This window comes from Bos grunniens, chromosome 27 (assembly GCF_055505025.1).
Source record: "Bos grunniens cultivar Pamir isolate PY7600 chromosome 27, Bosgru_T2T1.0, whole genome shotgun sequence".
In the NCBI taxonomy this organism is placed as follows: domain Eukaryota; kingdom Metazoa; phylum Chordata; class Mammalia; order Artiodactyla; family Bovidae; genus Bos; species Bos grunniens.
Window position 1 is genome coordinate 1,365,220 of NC_141191.1, and position 6,000 is coordinate 1,371,219.

The following is a 6,000-nucleotide window of genomic DNA, read 5'->3' on the forward strand; positions in this document are numbered from 1 at the left end:
TTTTCTTTTCCAATTTGGATTCCTTTTATTTCTTTTTCTGCTCTGATTGCTGTGGCCAAAACTTCCAAAACTATGCTGAATAGTAATGGTGAAAGTGGGCACCCTTGTCTTGTTCCTGACTTTAGAGGAAATGCTTTCAATTTTTCACCATTGAGGATAATGTTTGCTGTGGGTTTGTCATATATAGCTTTTATTATGTTGATGTATGTTTCTTCTATTCCTGCTTTCTGGAGAGTTTTTATCATAAATGGATGTTGAATTTTGTCAAAGGCTTTCTCTGCATCTATTGAGATAATCATATGGTTTTTATTTTTCAATTTGTTAATGTGGTGTATTACATTGTTTGATTTGCGGATATTGAAGAATCCTTCATCCCTGGGATAAAGCCCACTTTATCCCAGGTGTATGATCTTTTTAATGTGTTGTTGGATTCTGATTGCTAGAATTTTGTTAAGGATTTTTGCATCTATGTTCATCAGTGATATTGGCCTGTAGTTTTCTTTTTTTGTGGGATCTTTGTCAGGTTTTGGTATTAGGGTGATGGTGGCCTTATAGAATGAGTTTGGAAGTTTACCTTCCTCTGCAATTTTCTGGAAGAGTTTGAGTAGGACAGGTGTTAGCTCTTCTCTAAATTTTTGGTAGAATTCAGCTGTGAAGCCCTCTGGACCTGGGCTTTTGTTTGCTGGAAGATTTCTGAGTACAGTTTCAATTTCCGTGCTTGTGATGGGTCTGTTAAGATTTTCTATTTCTTCCTGGTTGAGTTTTGGAAAGTTGTACTTTTCTAAGAATTTGTCCATTTCTTCCACGTTGTCCATTTTATTGGCATATAATTGCTGATAGTAGTCTGTTATGATCCTTTGTATTTCTGTGTTGTCTGTTGTGATCTCTCCATTTTCATTGCTAATTTTATTGATTTGATTTTTCTCCCTTTGTTTCTTGATGAGTCTGGCTAATGGTTTGTCAATTTTATTTATCCTTTCAAAGAACCAGCTTTTGGCTTTGTTGATTTTTGCTATGGTCTCTTTTGTTTCTTTTGCATTTATTTCTGCCCTAATTTTTAAGATTTCTTTCCTTCTACTAACCCTGGGGTTCTTCATTTCTTCCTTTTCTACTTGCTTTAGGTGTAGAGTTAGGTTATTTACTTGACTTTTTTCTGGTTTCTTGAGGTATGCCTGTATTGCTATGAACTTTCCCCTTAGGACTGCTTTTACAGTGTCCCACAGGTTTTGGGTTGTTGTGTTTTCATTTTTATTCATTTCTATGCAAATTTTGGTTTCTTTTTTGATTTCTTCTGTGATTTGTTGGTTATTCAGCAGCGTGTTGTTCAGCCTCCATATGTTGGAATTTTTAATAGTTTTTCTCCTGTTACTGAGATCTAATCTTACTGCATTGTGGTCAGAAAAGATGCTTGGAATGATTTCAATTTTTTTGAATTTACCAAGGCTAGATTTATGGCCCAGGATGTGATCTATCCTGGAGAAGGTTCCATGTACGCTTGAGAAAAAGGTGAAATTCATTGTTTGAGGATGAAATGTCCTATAGATATCAATTAGGTCTAACTGGTCTATTGTATCATTAAAGTTTGTGTTTCCTTGTTAATTTCCTGTTTAGTTGATCTATCCATATGTGTGAGTGGGGTATTAAAGTCTCCCACTATTATTGTGTTACTGTTAATTTCTCCTTTCTTACTTGTTAGCATTTGTCTTACATATTGCTGTGCTCCCATGTTGGGTGCATATATATTTATAATTGTCATATCTTCTTCTTGGATTGATCCTTTGATCATTATGTAGTGACCGTCTTTGTCTCTTTTCACAGCCTTTGTTTTAAAGTCTATTTTATCTGATATGAGTATTGCTACTCCTGCTTTCTTTTGGTCCCTATTTGCATGGAAAATCTTTTTCCAGCCCTTCACTTTCAGTCTGTGTGTGTCCCCTGTTTTGAGGTGGGTCTCTTGTAGACAGCATATGTAGGGGTCTTGTTTTTGTACCCATTCAGCCAGTCTTTGTCTTTTGGTTTGGGCATTCAATCCATTTACATTTAAGGTAATTATTGATAAGTATGATCCCGTTGCCATTTACTTTATTGTTTTGGGTTCGAATTTATACACCATTTTTGTGTTTTCTGTCTACAGAATATCCTTTAGTATTTGTTGGAGAGCTGGTTTGGTGGTGCTAAATTCTCTCAGTTTTTGCTTGTCTGTAAAGCTTTTGATTTATCCTTCATATTTGAATGAGATCCTTGCTGGGTACAATAATCTGGGCTCTAGGTTATTTTCTTTCATCACTTTAAGTATGTCTTGCCATTCCTTCCTGGCTTGAAGAGTTTCTGTTGAAAGATCAGCTGTTATCCTTATGGGAATCCCCTTGTGTGTTATTTGTTGTTTTCCCCTTGCTGCTTTTAATATTTGTTGTGTTTGATCTTTGTTAATTTGATTAATATGTGTCTTGGGTGTTTTGCCTTGGGTTTATCCTGTTTGGGACTTTCTGGGTTTCTTGGACTTGAGTGATTATTTCCTTCCCCATTTTAGGGAAGTTTTCAACTATTATCTCCTCAAGTATTTTCTCATGGTCTTCCTTTTTGTCTTCTTCTTCTGGGATCCCTATGATTCGAATGTTGTAGTGTTTAATATTGTCCTGGAGGTCTCTGAGATTGTCCTCATTTCTTTTAATTAGTTTTTCTTTTTCCCTCTCTGATTCATTTATTTCTATCATTCTATCTTCTAATTCACTAATCTTATCTTCTGCCTCTGTTATTCTACTATTTGTTGCCTCCAGAGTGTTTTTTATCTCATTTATTGCATTATTCATTATATATCAACTCTTTTTTATTTCTTCTAGGTCCTTGTTAAACCTTTCTTGCATCTTCTCAATCCTTGTCTCCAGGCTATTTATCTGTGATTCCATTTTGATTTCAAGATTTTGGATCAATTTCACTATCATTATTCGGAATTCTTTATCAGGTCGATTCCCTATCTCTTCCTCTTTGTTTGGTTTGGTGGGCATTTATCCTGTTCCTTTACCTGCTGGATATTCCTCTGTCTCTTCATCTTGTTTAAATTGCTGAGTTTGGGGTGTCCTTTCTGTATTCTGGTAGTTTGTGGAGTTCTCTTTATTGTGGCATTTCCTCACTGTGTGTGGGTTTGTACAGGTGGCTTGTCAAGGTTTCTTGGTTAGGGAAGCTTGTGTCGGTGTTCTGGTGGGTGGAGCTGTATTTCTTCCCTCTGGAGTGCAATGAAGTATCCAGTGATGAGTTATGACATGTCTATGGTTTTGGGGTGACTTTGGGCAGCCTGTATCTTGGAGCTCAGGGCTGTGTTCCTGTGTTGCTGGAGAATTTGTTTGGTACGTCTTGCCCTGGAACTTGTTGGCCCTTGTGTGGTACTTGGTTTCAGTGTAGGTATAGAGGTGTTTGATGAGCTCCTGTCAATTAATGTTCCCTGGAGTCAGGGTTTGGACTTAAGCCTCCTGCTTCCAGTTATCAGTCTTATTTTTACAGTAGTTTCAAAACTTCTCCTATACAGCACTATTGATAAAATATCTAGGTTAAAGATGAAAAATTTCTCCACTGTGAGGGTCACCCAGAGAGGTTCACAGCATTACATGGAGAAAAGAAGAGGGAGGAGGGAGTTAGAGGTGACCCGAATGAGATGAGATGGAATCAATAGAGGAGAGAGTGGGATAGCCAGTAATCACTTCCTTATGTGCACTCCACAACTGGACTGCTCAGAGGTGTTCACAGAGTTATACAGAGAAGAGAAGAAGGAGGAAGAAGACAGAGGTGGCCAGGAGGATAAAAGGGGGGCATGAAAAGGAGAGAGACAGATCCAGCCAGTAATCAGTTCCCTAAGTGTTCTCCACCGTCTGGAACACACAGAAATTCACAGAGTTGGGTAGAGTAGAGAGGGGTTAGGGAGGAGACACAGGCGACCTGGTGGAGAAAAAGGAGAGTCCAAAGGGGGAGAGAGCAGTCAAGCCAGTAATCTCGCTCCCTAGTAAAAAATGGGTACTGAAGATTGGGTTCTTAAAGGTACAAAATTGGTAACAAATACATAAAAGCAAAAATTAAAAATCTAGAGTAGAGTTTGGAATTTCAAAAATACAATGTTAAAGAAAAGAAGAAGGAGAAGAAAGAGAGAAAAAGAAAAGAAAAAAAAGTCACAAAAATTATAAAGAAAATATATGTACATAATTGATAACAAATACCAAAAAGCAAAAATTAAAAATCTAGAGTAGAGTTTGGAATTTCAAAAATACAATGTTAAAGAAAAGAAGAAGAAAAAGAAAGAGAGAGAGAGAAAAAAAAAACAAACAAAAACAAACAAAGTCGCAAAAATTATGAAGAAAATGTAGGTACAAAATTGATAACAAATACCAAAAAACATAAATTAAAAATCTAGAGTAGAGTTTGGAATTTCAGATATACAATGTTATATAAAAGAAGAGAAAGAGAGATAAAAAAAAGTCACAAAAATTATATAAAAAAATATAGGTACAAAATTGATAACAAATACAAAAAAGCTAAAATTAAAAATCTAGAGTAGAGTTTGGAATTTCAAAAATACAATGTTAAAGAAAAGAAGAAAAGAAAAAAAAAACATGGTTACAAAAATTATAAAAAATATATATATGAAGTTTGCTTTTTTTTAAAAAAAATAGTCTTTTTTTTTTGCAAAGTAATAGTAGGTTATAAAAGTGAAAATTAAAGGAGTAATAGAGGACTTAAAATTTTTTAAAATTTAAAAAAAAAGAAAGAAAGAGAGAATGATCATAAAAATAGTAAAAATATTTCTAGGACTTTCTCTGGTTTTGTTGTGAGTATTGTGGGGTCAGTTCATTTTCAGCTAGTTCCTTGGTCTGACTTATATTTCTCAACATCTATAGGCCCCTTCCTATGTAGTCGGTACTAACCACAGGGTTTTAATCTATTGCCTGTAGCTTCCAAGGTGGTTCCCTCTGTTATAACTTCTTCTGTTTGCTGGTCTCTTCAGTGTCTGATTTCCACCCTGACACAAAGCTGTGGGGAGGGAGGAACGCTGCAAACAAATAACACTGGTGTGTGCTCACAGTGCCTCAGCCACACTGGGCCTGACCCTGCTCACGGTGCATGTAGCCTCCCTGCCCACACTGCTCAGGCTCTAGGTTGCTCCGCGAGGAACCATCCGTGGCCAGCCCTGGGCTGCTTGCACCTCCCAGGTCTAAGCCGCTCAGGTTCAGGCACTCAGGTAGTCCTCAGAGGCGCAGACTCGGTTGGGCCTGCATTTTGTGCCCTTCCCAGGTCCGAGCAGCTCAGGTGATGAGGTGTGTGGCAAGCGTGGTTGCTGCGACTTATCGCCTCCCTGCCGCTCCGTTATCTAGGTGTACAACCGGCGCACCTTCTCAGGCGTATGTTGACCGTCCAGACCCCCAAGAAGTTTTAGTTAGCAAAGAAGCCTGCTTACAGTTTTGTAGATAACGTCTCTCTGGGGCTGCGATTGCCCCTTTCCTGCTCTGGATGCCTGTCACCAGAGGGGGATTGTCTGTAGCTGGCTATCTCTGTTCAGTCCTTTGTTCCGTGTGCGGGCCTGGCAGTGTCTTAGGTTAGGGCTGGCTTTTCGCGTGGTAGATATCCCACAGTCTGGTTTGTTAGCCCAAATTATTTAGCTCAGATAGCGCTCGGGGTATTCAGGCCAGATCCTTACTGTAAGCGATGCAGCCTGCGCTGCGCCTCCCTGCCCAGCCCCTGCTTGCTAGTGGCGTGTGCAGGCGTCTGTGCTGCTTCTCCGCTGGGGGAGTTACCGTAGGGCTCGTAACCTGCGGGTTTTAATTGTTTGTTTATTTTTCCTCCCTGTTATGTTGCCCTTTGTGCTTCCAAGGCTTAGCACAGATTCGGCAGTGAGAATGTTTCCTGGTGCTTGGAAACGTCTCTCTTTTTAAGACTCCCTTCCCAGAATGGAGCTCTGTCCCTCCCTCTTTTGTCTCTTTTTGTCTTTTATGTTTTTTCCTACCTCCTTTTGAAGAC